Source organism: Sceloporus occidentalis, unplaced genomic scaffold (assembly GCF_023333645.1).
Source record: "Sceloporus occidentalis isolate IW3139 unplaced genomic scaffold, rSceOcc1.0.p SCAF_43, whole genome shotgun sequence".
In the NCBI taxonomy this organism is placed as follows: domain Eukaryota; kingdom Metazoa; phylum Chordata; class Lepidosauria; order Squamata; family Phrynosomatidae; genus Sceloporus; species Sceloporus occidentalis.
In genome coordinates this window covers 232,515-248,421 of record NW_028317023.1, presented here as the reverse complement: position 1 = coordinate 248,421, position 15,907 = coordinate 232,515, and the positions used below count along the sequence as shown (strand labels likewise).

The following is a 15,907-nucleotide window of genomic DNA, read 5'->3' as shown; positions in this document are numbered from 1 at the left end:
TTTCTGAAAGAAAATAAAAACAAAAATGGTCTATAGAAGTCCTTTCCTTTGAAACGCACTTCATATCGCCATTAGAAAATAGCCGTGTGTGCATCTACCCCTGAAAACCGAGGGCTGATTAAAATATATTAGCATGGAATTAGATGACTACTTAAATTCTTAATGAATTTCAGACAGTTAAATATCACCAGCAGCTATGGATAAAGCTGAGTACTCAAATTTGTGCAATTTTCCTTTTTATGGCATGTCATCTCATGTAAGTGTTTTGTGACCCATGGAAGGAGTTTGAGGAGTAGCGCAATTAGATTTTATTTAGCTAAGCAGCGTGCGTGTCCTTAAAGACAGCCATTGTTATGGTGCAAAATCAATGCAAATGCAAATCTTTGTATTAACCAGTTAATGGCTAGCGAGGCAGATGAATTTGGCTCCATCATGATGATTTCTATAAAATGTTAGCGTAAGTTCAACTAGTGGATAATCATTAATACTGGGAGGGAAAAACGTGTACAGACTAAACACTTATTGTATGAAAATTACATCCTGATCTGTGAAAGGCAAGGTTCATCTTAGATGTGTTTTTAAGAAGCCACGAAATGTATGCATAACATCTGAAAAACAGTTTATCCCCAATCTGTGTATGCATTCTTTAATTTAAGTATACTTTCCACACATGCTTTGTCGTACTTCCATTAAACGCCATTGCAATAGAAGCAACTGGTGTTCATCTGACATAAGTACCGTATTTGCTCTATTATAAGACGACCCTGATTACAAGGCGACCCCCCCCCCAAATCTGAATATTAATTTAGGAAAAAAAGAAAAAGCCTGAATATAAGACGAACCTATAGGAAAAAAGTTTTACCAGTAAATGTTAATTCATCTAAACTATTTTTTTTTTTTTTAATAAAAGCTATGATTGAGAAAAATATTTTGGTTTTATTTCCTTCTATTTTCCAACCTGCCCCCCCAGTTATGCACATCTGCCCCAGAAATGCCTTATACCCCCTATATGCCACTGTGCCCCATGATATGCCTTTTAACCTTATATGCCACTGTGCCCCATGATATGCCTTTTAACCCTCTAAATGCCACTGTGCCCCATGATATGCCTTTTAACCCTATATGCCACTGTGCCCCATGATATGCCTTTTGACCCCCTATGTGCCACTCTGCCTCCAGAAATGCCTTATACCCCTATATCCCACTCTGGCATTTAGAGGGTTAAAAGGCATATTATGGGGAAGAGTGGCATATAGGGAGGTTTAAGGCATTCAGGAGGCAGAGTGGCGTATAGAGGGTTTAAAAAGGCATTTCTGGAGGCAGAGTGGCATTAAGGGGGTTAAAAGGCATTTCACAGAGCACTCTGCCTCCAGAAATGCCTTATGCCCCCCATTTAACACTCCCCAGCCCCCCCCCCCAACTTACCGGTGCTTCTGACTTCCCTGTCATGTAGCCGGGGCAGCGTGTAGATCCCACGCACTTACGCTGCAGCCGGAAGGAGGCGTGGCTAGCAGCAGGGGTTGTCTGCGTCCATCGTGCAGACCTTCCCCGACTGTCAGAGATCAGAGTTCCCCGCACCGGTGCAGCTGCGGGGGATCTGGATCTTAGTCGTCTCATAGTCAGGCCTATTTGAGGTCTGATTATAAGATGACCCCGATTATAAGATGAGGGGTATTTTTCAGAGCATTTCCTCTGAAAAAACCTCGTCTTATATTCGAGCAAATACGGTATTATTGGCTACTGCTGAATTTGAATTGGAGTGTGGCTGAGCTTGTGTAAGAAGCATACTTAAGTATGCTTCCTTGTTTCCGTAGAGGCACCACAATGAGACCGAGGTCCACACTATTTTCCATGCAGTAAAGTGCATTGGAGTTCTTGTAAAAGAAAATTAAATATTTAATGTTAAAATATGGCTTTAGTGCTTCAATGATTTCCATAAAGTTGGACACTTGTGAAGTATACATCTATGCTTGTATATGTGCTATGCCAGATAAATCTCCAACCCAAGAATTTATGGCTTTTTAAAATTCTGAATACTTTATGTCCTTAAATTAAAACTTGTTGGCTCCTAAAACACACTGTGTGTAACATTGTGTGTGTTTGCATACAGCCTTACAAATAAATCAGACATGTAAATGATTTGGCTGATCACTGTCGTATTGTCTCGATAGTATCCTGGGAAAGCCGCCTGATCAGCACTCAGGTCAGCCATCGGTAAAAAGGTTAGTCCTATTTACTGGGCATCTAATTTTTTTCATGTAATGTGCGGATGAATAGCAGTGTTGATAAAAGAGTTATTGCTTAGTTCTCTGACATTTATATCCTTGGATTCCAATAAAGAATTGAAATTATGAATAGCTGATGGTTTAAATTGATGTTTTATGTTGAACACTAGCTGTAATTTGCCCTCTGAGGATTGTTATACCGAGAAACAGATGGTTTTTCAGAGTAACAAATTGCTTGAAGTATATATATATAGAACTGGCTTTGAAATGCTTACACCTTCGATTGCAAACAGTCTGATCCTGTTTAGAAACGTTTACTGTGAAAACCAGTCTCTGATGTTTGTTCTATGATAAACATATTTTCTGACCTGGTATTGTGTTATACCAAAGAATTAATGTTTCTGGGAAAAGACTAGTTCATAGCCTCTTTCGGAGTAAACCAAGGAAAACTGATTTTGCCAGACTCTCTATGTGCTTGTTTTGAACACGTTGGAAATAACCTTGTTTTGCTGTATAACCCAACAGCGTACGCTACCAATTTTATAATAGGGGATTCTATGTAGTGGCTTTAAAATGGGGAGAATGTCACACAGCATTATGTGCATCCTTCATTAGTAAACAAGTTCATGAGTGTCTGCTTACCGCTTTGGATTAAACGGCTAGGACTATCTATCTATAAGAATATCTGCTAAAAGTTTCCTTTGTTTGTGCTCCTAATTGCTGTGGTTATGTGTATAAATCTAATTGGCACCAATGGATGCATATTAAACAAACATATCTGTAAATTGATTTGTGACCATGGTGGATTTTTGCGTCCTTGGGCATGTGCGGCAAGCTTATAATATACACTCGCTGGCCACTTTATTCGGTACACCTTGCTAGTGCTAGGTTGGACCCCCTTTTGCCTTCATTCTTTGTGGCATACTTTCTACAAGGCGCTGGAAACATTCCTCAGACATTTTGGTCCATATGGACTCGATGGCATTGCGCAGTTGCAGCAGATTGGTCGTCTGCACCTCCATGATGCCAATCTCCCGTTCCACCAAATAGCAAAGGTGCTCTCATGGATTGGGATCTGGTGACTGTGGAGGCCATTGGAGTTCAGTGTCATGTTCAAGAAACCAGTTTGAGATGATGTGAGCTTTGTTACATGGGACATTATCCTGCTGGAAGTAGCCATCAGAAGAGACACTGTGGTCATAAAGGGATGGGCATGTTCAGCAACAATACTCCGGTAGGCTGTTGCATTTAAACAATGCTCAATTGGTACTAATTACACCATTACACCCCCACACCATTACACCACCACCAGCCTGAACCATTGATACAAGGCAGGATGGATCCGTGCTTTCATGTTTGATTTCATGTTCACTGCTCAGCTTGCCAGTCTCAGACATGACAGAAGAGACATTACCTTCAGGCTCTTCTAATCACTCTCATCTCACCTATCACACAGAAAACATCACTGAATCGCACTCACTGGTCATCACTGTAAATGTGGATCTGTAGAGCTTTGCTGTTTCCCATGCATGGAATGGCTGATGGGAGGGGCCGTAAGTCAGACTGCTGTGATGTAATACACAGGGGAGGGCTTTGGAGGAACGACAGAACTCTGTTTCTAGATCACTGTAGTATTTCAATAGACTTTTGAACATAGTTTTTTTTTTTAAGAGAAAACACCATAGAGCATTAACTAAAAAAAAACAACAGATTGAGAGCTTTCTTTTACTCAGAAGTTATCTGGGGCTATTTTAAGAGTCCCTCAATGTAAGGCAGCTCCCTTAATGCCCTTCATTCGCAAACTTCAGCTAACTCTACCAAAGGCTCAATAGCCCTATTGTGGAAACACAATATTTTGCAACTCTTTGGGGAAGGGAAGCCCATGATGAAGTACAGTCGCTAGCCATCAAGGTCCCTTTGGCTTGAAGAAACTTTGATTAGAATGATAGCAATACTCTGTATTACTGCTTCACTAGGCCCTGGCGGATACAACTCTGAAGTGGTTTTCTTTTTCCTAAATCTTTGTGGAATAAAACGGGAATGCTTTGCCTCTTGAGTGTTAGAAGCTTGAGTAATCGATGTGAAAATTAGGTTTGGCAAATGCTGCTACATTAGCAGAAGCTAAAAAAAAAAAGTTTTTCCCCTCTGAAATATACAGGGCGATTGTGTGACAGCAACAACTGAAAAATATCTTTTATTTTATAAGGTCTTGCAGTAGTAGAACATTTCTAATTCCCTCCTTAGTTTGTTTTATTTGATCATTTTTAAAGCCTACCTAATATTACAATTCTGAGCTATAATCTCGTCTTTTCCCTTTATTTCTTGTTTAGCAGTAAAAAATATATAATTTTTTTTAAATATATTCAAGATAATTAAAGTATGATGGAGGTAATGAATGTTTAAGACAATAGAATACATATTGTATATAAAATATATTATGAGCAGTGAGAAACTAATCCTCAGATGCTTCTAAAAGAAATCAACTGGCAAAGAACCATGTGGTCTATCTTTTCTGCCTGTTTTTCTAGTTGTTGCAAGACAAATATGGGTGACATGTGTGCCCCAATGGAATGAAGGTGTAGAGCCCATGTTTTCACGCATAGGTATACATATATACATGCATTGTTATTGCTATAATTATTCTGTTTTAACCAATTTGCTCTTTACTGAACCAACAGAACAGTTTCATAATTTAGTAGTCAAACCAAAATAATGTAATCGGTCAATAGATCATAACGTAAACCAGGGCTCAACAAACCCCAGGCACCAGATTAATATTGGCCACAAGAAATCACCTTTGGTCAACTAATGTATTGCTGGGGGGGGGGGGGGCGCCTGCCCAGTACCTCCAAGGGCTCTGATCTCTACCCCAGCACACTGCTAGCCCTCTCTCCTTCAGTCCCAGCACATTGAGTCTGAGTGCAGGGGGAAAGATGTCCTATGCCTCACTCAGACACAATCAGCGCGTGAGGACCTCGAGGAAGCTGTTACCTTCTCCATGGACAATGCCACTCCATGGACAATGCAAGGATTTTAATATTTACTAATAAAAACATTTTTCGCAAATTTATAGGTTCCTAGAATAAACACACGTTATGGAAGAGGAAGGTGCCCCTTAACCAATGTTTAATTAAAGGCTACATGTTTTGGCCCGTCTTCAACACATTGAATACCAGAATAACATTTCAGCACAACATCCAAAAGACTAGCACTGTAGCCTTGAATTCTGTAGTGTGTGTGTGTGTGTGTGTATGTATATATGTGTGTATATATATGTGTGTGTGTATATATAATATATATATATATATATATAATGTGTGTGTGTATATTATAATTGAAACCAATGAGTAAAACTTTACACGTCCGCACTGGGGTCTAAATAGACGTCTGCATGCAGCCTTCCCCAGAGCCAGCGCTGGATCTGGCTGGAGGTGAGTACATCACATGCAGTGAGATGCTTTCAGCCAAAAGGGGAAATTGCATTGGTGGGTAGATTCTGCATGTAACTTTAAAGTGAATATGATGGCTGGATCTGGCACTTTCCCATATTCTACATACGAGTGCTGTACATTTACTTTATTCTAGGGAAAAAAAATTGCTTCGAGGATAATGAAAGCCCCACTTAATGTATATTCCATTGGGGAGTCTTTCGGCTTCATGTTCTAGGAATCGGCATGCTAATTCTTCTCATTGTTTTATCTGTGCCCTACTGTTAAGTTGCTTATGGTTCCGGCAGCTTTTGTAATGGAAGGGTGAAACAGTATCAGAACAGGCAATTGATAACGTAGCATATAAACACCAGTAACAAATGTTAATCTTTTAAATGCAACAGTAGTGGTAAAATAGATATTCGCAATAGCATTTGAACAAATACCGGTAACTACATTCTCTTCCATTAAGCAGGAGAGTTTTTCTTCTTCTAATTGATGCAGTGCTTGTAAGAGGAAGTATATTCGTGATTCACCTCTTGGGGTCTTCTCTCTGTATGAACACCACAGAGTCTGGCCAAGCTCCCCGTGTCTTCGTAACTCACTGAGTATCGCATCATCCAATTGAAGAACAAAGATCTGGATGCCTGCCTCTCATGTATCTTGAAAAGGCCTGGCTACCAAGCACACTTAGAACACATCTTGCCGTTTCATTCTCTCAGATAACAGGTGCATAAATATTTTCAAAAACAGCTCTTTTTCCAAGTGAATTAACGCATTTGTGTTTGGAAAACACCATGATGTGCATTCTATAAATAACTATTTTAAGATATTGTGTCTTAAAGGGTGCCAAATGTTGGTGAGTTAGGAGAAGCAACGTGTACATTCTATGGCAGCGACAACTGAAATCCCACACCATTCCTAATCACTAACTCACTGGCTTCAAAACACTGGCCGCCAAGCATATTCTTGATGAGTCTGTAGATTTACCTGAAGGTGCAGTGAGAGTGTAAGAGTAATAGAAGAATCCTTCTGTTTAATCATTGGTTTGAAAAATAGGTCAAGAAGAATAATCTACATCTACTCCTAGTGAATAATTAAAGCTAATGGAATTTTCACAAGATCTGGGGAGGAGAATTTCTGTAAGACTGCAAGCTTGTGTAGATCAAGGTATTTTTTATTTATTACCACAGTGAGTATAAATGTACCTGGTAAATGCATTTTAAAGCTAAACTATTCCACACTTCTATTTTTAAAGGTGGAAATGCTCTTCGGTCAAATGGGGGAACATTTCCGTATCGATTAAATTACACAGTAGTAGACGGCTTTTGGCTCAGAGGAGAAATGTTTCAGCGGACGGACATCCAATTCGAAAACACACTATAACCCCTTGTTTGACTGTACAGTTGGCAGCTACATAGTCTGGATTGGACAAAAGCATGCCACGTTAGGAGCCATGGAGAAAAAAAGTCTACAAGCTGTCTAGTAATACATTACAAAAAAATTAGGAACCAGAAGTCAAATTCTGGAAGCCATCGTTACCCAACGCCTGTGACTGGTCTATCCCTGTTATAAGCATAGCATGATATAAATTATCTACATGGCTGGATCAAAAGATCTGATACACTCTACACATACCTTCCTGCATACCGTAATAAATAATACAATGACTGGTCTGCTAAGGAGTACTTGCATAACCTATAACCCAGGGCTCGACAAATCCCAGTCGCCATGGCGACAGAGAATTTTGTCCTGGCGCCTAGGTGTTTGTCAGCCTCTTACATTCACAAACAATTGGTAACGCGGGGGCGCTGCTGCTGCTGTCTGCCCAGGAGTCTGGGCAGACCAGCACAGCCACTCCGAGCCAGCCCCCGAGCCTGTGATCACTCCCACGGAGTGATCCTGTAAGCTGAAAACGCGGTTGCAGGAAAACCAGATTGCTGGAAAACCAGCAATCGTGTTTTCAGCTGCCACAGGCAGCTTCAGGAAAGGGGGTTGAGTGTTGATTGGGTCCCCACACAAGTGTGGGGACCTGACCCAACACCCCCCAGCTGCCTGATCGCTCCATGAGAGCGACAGTGCTGCGTTAACCCCTTCAATGCCGTGATCGCGGCATTTAGGGGTTAATTCCCGTTTTGTAAGGGGCTCTGCTGCTGGTGCTGCAGGCAGACCAGCAACAGCAAAAACAAGCCCTTTGATGACTTCTGTAGGCATGGAAGCCTACAGCAGTCATCAAAGACTCCCCCTGCAATGGCTGGTCTATAGACCAGCAATTTCATCCTAGCTGCCACAGGCAGCTTCAGGGAAGGGGGTTGAGTGTTGCTTGGGGACCTGACACAACACCCCCCTGCTGCCTGATTGCTCCATGAGAGCGACAGTGCAGCGTTAACCCAGACCAGCAACAGAAAAAACGAGCCCTTTGATGATTCCTGTAGGCATTGAAGCCTACAGCAGTCATCAGAGACACTCCCCCCCCCCTATAGACCAGCAATTGCGTCCCAGCTGCCAGAGACAGCTCCATGAGAGCGACAGTGCAGCGTTAACCCCTTCAATGCCACAATTGTGTATGATACGTTCGTGGCATTGCAGGGGTTAACATTTTTCCCCACAAGCTTGTGGGGACTAAATATCAGTCAATGCTGTGCTCAAATTGAACATCAACATTGAAAGACTTAAAAATCAAAAAAATTATTTAAAAAAAAACCAGCGCTCACCTGAAAGTCCAGGGTGCTTCCAGGTCAAATGCTGTGAGTTTAGTAAGTGGGCTGATGATGATCAGATCACTCCTGACTGTGGTATACTGTTGCTTTAAGAAAGGACACTCTGGACTGTTTGTGGGGAACTCTATGGTCAGTGGCCATTTTTAAGTTGGAGTTCAGTTGACAGTTGGAAATGTTATGTTTTGGATCTGAGCTGAATAAAGAACTGCTCTGTATAACTACTATCAAGTAGTGCTGGCTCCTGCTCTCCATGTTTAATACTACATACAGAAAACACTACATGGTGTCAGAAGTGCTGAACAAGTCACTTGCCTGAGGATATTGCTACAAGGACTTTATTTACAGCTTATACAGCATCAGCATGGAGTTTTTCAAACCACCAGACCCTCTGCAGTTCACAGGAAATGTAAGTGAAAACTGGAGGAGATGGGAGCAGAGATTTTTAATTTATGCTGAAGCAGTTGAACTTTATAAGAAGGAGCAGAAGACTCAGATTGCCATAGCCCTACATGTTGTGGGTGGGGAAGGACAAGAGGTTTACAACACACTGGAATCAGCCTTGCCTGCTGAAAGAACCTTAAATTCAGTGCTGAAGTTGTTCAGGGACCACTGTAATCCAAAGAATAATGTTGTGTTTGAGCGACACCAATTTTGGACACATCCACATCTGGAGGGGCAAGGTATTGAAAGATATATGACAGAACTAAGAGTGAAGGCAAGAGACTGTGAATTTGGGGCTATACTTGATGACATGTTAAGAGACAAATTGGTTTTTAGTGTTACTGATGCCAGACTTAAAGAACGTCTGCTCAGAGAGACTGACCTCACACTTCAAAAGGCAGTAGAGATGTGTCAGGCTGCTGAAGCCACAAAAGCCCAGGTTCAAGTTATGGCTGCAAACATGTCAGCAAGCGCTTACCAGCCTATTCACTCATTGGAGTACAAATCTACTCTCTCTAAGCCAGTAGAGGCTACTAGAGGCAGCAAGTACAAACCTCACTGTGCTACAAGGGCTGAGCATCAACATAATGTGTGCCCTAAGTGTGGCAGGGTTCACCCACCTCAAAGATGCCCAGCATTTGGGTGTGTTTGTTACACATGCAACAAAAATAATCACTTTGCAAAATGCTGTAAATCCAGGAGCCAGAAGGGTGAGATAGTAAAAACAGTTGAGACTTTATTTATTGGGGCAATACTGAGAGAGAAGACTTTTAACCAAGGAAAAGGACACAAACTAAACCACTCAGCATGGTTCTCTGAGGTGCAAATCAATGGTGCACCCATTAACTTCAAGTTAGATACTGGTGCTGAGGCAAATGTGTTACCTCTCACTCTCTTCAAAAGGATTCCTGGACAGCTACCCATCAAAAAGACAAACACTACTTTAGTAGCCTATGGGGGATCCCGGATCCACCCAAAAGGCATTGTGTATCTAACCGCAGCCACTCCCACGCACACAGCAGAGCTAGAATTCTTTATCACACAATGCTCCACACTTCCATTGTTGGGAAAAGCTGCATGTCAGGAACTGGATTTGCTTCGTAAGGTCCACACAGTCTCTGCACAAACCATCCGCACAAAAGATGATCTGATAAAATGTTACCCTGATGCATTTCGGGGAATTGGGCAATTTAAAGGAACTTACCACATCTACTTAGACCCAAATGTGGCTCCAGTCGTACATGGCTGCAGGAAAATCCCATTTGCAATACTGGGAAGGCTTAAAGAGACCCTCATGCAATTAGAAAAGGATCAGATCATTGCTAAGGTACACACGCCCACCGACTGGGTCAACAGCCTTGTTGTCACAGAAAAGAAGAATGGCACTCTGAGGGTATGTTTGGACCCCCGTGACCTTAACAAAGCTATAAAGCGCCACCACTTTAATATCCCTACTGCTGAGGATGTACAGAGCCAGCTTGCTGGCAAAACCATATTTACCATCCTTGATGAAAAGGATGGTTACTGGCAGGTCAAATTAGACACAGAGTCATCAGAACTGTGTACTTTCAATTCCCCATGGGGACGCTTCAGATTTTGCAGGATGCCATTTGGGATAAAGTCAGCCAGTGAAGTATTTCAGCAGAAGAATGTGGAGATTTTTGGGGACATCCCAGGTGTGCATATAATAGCTGATGACATGATCATTGCTGCATCATCACATGAGGAACATGATCGAATCCTGAGCCAGGTGATGAACCGAGCATTAAACGAGAACATCAAGTTTAATCCGGACAAAATCCAATTCAAAGTATCAGAAGTCCGATATATGGGACATGTCATCACACCTGCAGGAGTTCAGCCTGATGCTGAGAAAGTCCAAGCAATTAGCAAAATGCCTGACCCTGAGGATAAAAAAGGTCTGCAAAGATTTTTGGGCATGGTCCGGTATCTTGCACAATATATACCGGGGGAGGCAGAGATTACAGCACCATTGAGGAAGTTACTCTGTAAAGACATTGTTTGGCAGTGGGGCCCAGAGCATGCTAAAGCAGTACAGTGCTTAAAACAGGCACTGATTGAGGCTCCAATATTGAAATTTTTTGACCCAACAAAAGCAGTGGTGATTCAGGCAGATGCATCTAAATCCGGCCTGGGGGCTTGCTTACTTCAAGATAACTGCCCCATAGCATATGCATCTAGAGCGATGACTACCACAGAGCAGAATTATGCCCAGATAGAGAAAGAACTCTTGGCAATTGTTTACGCTACTAAAAAGTTCCATCAGTTCATATTTGGCAAAACCATTACAGTGCAGTCTGACCATAAGCCTCTTGAAGCTATACTTACTAAACCACTAAGCAAAGCGCCAGCAAGACTCCAAAGAATGCTCTTACAACTGCAGAGATATGACCTGGTGATTTCTTACACTGCTGGGCGTGACATGCTTATTGCTGACACCCTTTCCAGGGCCACTGTGGATCCCCCAGATTCAGAAAAGGATATGTTATCTGAAGAAAAGGTAATTTATACACTTTCAGCATCACAAACTATTGGGACTGAGATGTTATCTTATTTACAGAAGGCCACAGCAGAAGATAAATGCTTATCGGAAATTAAACATCTTCTATATCATGGTTGGCCACAAAGAAAAAGGCAACTTCATCCAAGTCTGCAGCCATTTTGGCAATTTAAGCACTTGCTGCGCAAGGAGGATGATCTCCTTTTGCTTGGTGAAAAGATTGTGGTTCCTCAGAATGCTCGCAGAATAATCCTGGAGAGTCTGCACGAGTGCCATCAAGGTATACAGAAAACCAAAATGCGGGCTCGGATGATCCTATTCTGGCCCAGCATGTCCAGGGACATTCATCAGATGGTAGAGACCTGCAAGATTTGTGCTAGTTATCTACCTGCGAACCAAAAAGAGCCATTACTCTCGCACAAAATTCCTCATCTTCCTTGGCAAAAACTGGCAATGGACATTTTTGATTGGAAAGGGTGCTCTTTCCTTGTGATAGTGGACTATTTTTCCAAATACCCTGAAGTGTTAAAGATGTCTGATAAGTCATCAACAACCGTTATTGGCAAACTGAAAGCCACCTTTGCTAGACATGGCATCCCAACAGAAGTAATCAGTGATCATGTACCCTTCGCCAGTGCCGAGATGAAGGCATTTGCTGCAGCATGGGGGATAAAGTTTACTCACTCTAGTCCTGGGTACCCACAATCTAATGGACTAGCAGAAAGGACAGTAAAAACTATTAAACTCATGCTCCAAAAGACATGGGAATCGGGGGTGGATCCTCATATTGGGCTTTTAGAGCTACGCAACACTCCAATCACTGGAATGGCCTATTCCCCCGCACAGCTCTTAATGGGTCGGACTCTTCGAACCAAGGTACCTGTTGTGGCTGCTGCATTAAAGCCCCAGATTCCAAAGAATGCACACCGGGGATTGAGAGACATTCAGCGCAGGCAGAAAGCTTATTATGATCATGGCGCCAAGTTACTACCAGCCTTCCAAACAGGGGATGCAGTGCGTATGGAGACATCAGTTGGTTGGCAGCCTGCAAAGATATTATTTGTTGGTCCTGAGCCAAGATCTTATGTAATTGAAACACCGGATGGCAGAAAGTACAGGAGAAACCGGCGTCATCTCAGGTTGGATAATACAAATGATCAAGACCACTCAGATCCACAGGTACTTGTAACTAAAAGTAGAGCAGAGTCGACAATCACACACGATACAGACTTGGAGGCTGAAGTGCCAGGTTCAGATGGAGACCAAGGAGACCAAGTCCCTCTAGAGTCTACAGAAGCTGCTTGCAAAACATCCCGATCTGGAAGAGTAATACGCCCTCCCGAGAGACTGAAAGATTATGTTATAGGATAAAGTATATTTAGCTTCATTTTTATAGTTTCTTTACTGTTCAGTAATGTATGTTTAAAAGGGGGGATTTGAAAATAGTTTGGGAGATGTGGTATACTGTTGCTTTAAGAAAGGACACTCTGGACTGTTTGTGGGGAACTCTATGGTCAGTGGCCATTTTTAAGTTGGAGTTCAGTTGACAGTTGGAAATGTTATGTTTTGGATCTGAGCTGAATAAAGAACTGCTCTGTATAACTACTATCAAGTAGTGCTGGCTCCTGCTCTCCATGTTTAATACTACATACAGAAAACACTACACCTGACCAACTGTTATTTTTAAAAATATCTTGGCTCCTAACTTTTTTAGCTGGCGCCTAGATTCACAACAAATTTGTCGAGCCCTGTTATAACCGCAGTTCATTTTTTGTGCATCAGAGTCTTTAAGTGTCCAATAGAAAAAAGTAAGTGTTGTATATGACACTTTACAGTAGATTACGGTGGCCTAAAGTGGAACTGCTGTTGATCTTGCCTTTTGGCTTATTAAATATGGCTTATTTCACTAAAACCCCGGCTGCGTTGTTAACAACAACTGCTTCGGCTATCCAGAGCTCACCTTTATTTTTTTTTATTTTTATTTTTGGTTTTTTTTTGTTTTGGCTACCTGGGCTTAACCATCTCCAACAAAGTTGTATAATGAATTAACAAATAATTACATTATGGATCTGGTCAGAGAAGGTTCTCCAAGCAAGAATCAACTCAACTTCAATGCCTGGCCTGAAATTCTAAGCTTGTTGTGCCAGTATAGGTGTTTAACCCCTTTTTGTTACAGGGCTAGGAGGTTGTCTTGGTGCAGTGCCTTCCATTATTCCTCTGGTATGGAAATTGTTACAGAGCAGCATTAAAGCTGTCTGCAAGATAGAGATTGTTTATTTTGTCTGTCTAGACGCCTTCCCAGTCTTGCTTTATTATGCACGCATCTATTTTGCCCCATGATATTCTGGTTTTCATGCTTGCAGTAAAGTGAATCCGTGCCCCCATCTCAGTAACGTCTGTTTGCAAGTTCACACAGGTAATGAGAGCATGGGCTGTTTGTCGTCAAAGTACCGCCAGCCTCATGAATTGCTTGTGTTTGTGATGTGTGTTTGCTGAGGCTTTATTCAGTTTACTTTTCAGTAGTGATCCAATTCCGGTGCTGTGGTTAGAATCGATATACATGAACTCCCTCCCTTGGATATTTGCTTTTGTAAAATGTTTCTTGCTGTTTCACATGAAAGGATTTCTCCTTCTTCCGATCTGTACACATAACCCGCGCTCGTGAAGCTTAATGACAGTGTCGCCTGACCATAAGTGCTAATCAAAACAATTACAAGTGCCCTTCAGATCAAATAGACATATAGACGGCATTATTTGATTTAAACGGTGTGCTGCTCTATACTTTTGTCTCTGAAAATGTACCGCGCAGCAGCCGCTTCTCATCTTAACTTTTTGAGGGTTTGTATTTGCTTTCTACAGGGTTTGCCATGACTCTGAAAACATATGTCTGTACAAATACCAGCCCGACATGTGTTGATAGAACAAGCAGCGCAAAAAAGCGACGTCATTTTTAAAGTGTAATTTTTTGTATATATTCTTTCGTATATTTGTCTTAACTACTATTGTTTTTGGCGCTCCGTGTTTTCTCTATATCTTATCTCTGGTTTCTATGAGCACTTTCTTGGGGTGCATTCAGGTATTTTGCCCATTCTTTGTGTTTAGTGTTCATCTATAGTATGGTCAGTAAGAAACAAGCGTTATGCCTTAAAAGCTTTAAAAGTCATTCATCAAAGGTCTCTAAACAGAATGTCCCTTAAATGGGTTTACTGTATAGCTGGCACACATCACTGTGGACAATGTAATCCTATGGATGCTATACCCTCTCATACGTCAAGGGGACATAACATTTTCCTCCTGTGTTTGTTCTCCTGCACAGTGGTACATCATTCTTTGTGAATCAAGATCAACTGACTTTTATTTTTGATGTACTGTTTGTGAAGGATGTGTATTCAGGGAGTCTTTATGTTACATTTAGTATTGATTACTTGCAATTTTATACGATTAATGCTCCCTTGGGCTCTATTACATAGTTAATTGGGAGCTTAAATTATGCGGAGCCTCATCTGTACTGGTTGGTATAATCACTTAAAACGGGATTCTCACCCACGCTTGTGCAACCGAGTGGTGAAGTTACTGCAGAATATATGTTTATATAATGTTTACTTTCTAAAAGAAAAGTCCCAGTGAAAATGTTTTGAAGGATCCAATAAACCGATGAAAGCTTGGTTTTATTTTATTCGGACCTAGAGCCTGCAGTTGTTGTCAGTCATGTGATATGTTGGGTGATGTTCTTACTCATACGCCACATTGAGCTAATTCTTTATTGAAGAAGTCCTACTTATCGTGTGTGACATCTAAGTTGTTGGGTTCTAAAGTCTAAGGTAGTTCTAGAAGGTCAAACAAATAGGACTTGTAAATCTCCAGATCTTCTCCAGATAGCCTGGCTAGGTAATTGTAGAAGTCTCGCAATCTCGGCACTGGGTAGCGCTACCTGCTCACCAACCACTACTCTCAGCCTTGTACTACTTTTATTTCTCATTCTGAACCTCTAACCTATGGAGACCAACCTGGAAGAGACTCGGAAAGCCTCTATAGGAGAAAACCAGCACAAAACATAAGCCATACGATAACCCGATTCTTTTAGTCCTGTACAAACCAATAAGATATGTGATGCAGCTTCCATTCCTTACTCCCCCTATAATCAGCATAACTTATAACTGCCTGATTCTGTCCATAATTACAGTTTTCATGGCTTCCTTTCTTTAGACTTATTTTCTTTTTCCTTCCGTCCTCTGAGCTGGTGGCAGTAACCAAAGCACGAGACTGTGACTGAGGTCACCATTCAGTTACTTTCCCTGCATCCTTACATACAGGATTGTCCAGGGGATGGTAACCATAGATCAATAAATTAAATCAAACACTCACTAATCCTTGTGTAATCAACTAATCTTGATATTCTCTGCTTTAATTGTAACCATGGTGTCCAACCTTGTTATTGGGGGTCTGTAGCTTGCTGGGATAATATAAATTATCCAATTATTATTCTATCAAGCAGTGCCTTATGCAAAAGAGTGTTTTTTTTTATCACCCCGATAACGTGTTGTTTGCCCTTAAAGGCTGCAATTGGGTAAA

The 15,907-nt window shown here is 41.5% G+C and overlaps 1 protein-coding gene across 2 annotated transcripts in view; it reads left to right on the top strand.

The window, feature by feature from the left end:
• Positions 1-15,907, top strand: part of LOC149289645 (protein CASP-like) — a 188,111-nt gene that overhangs the window by 48,465 nt on the left and 123,739 nt on the right. The gene's annotated exons all lie outside the window — the stretch shown is intronic.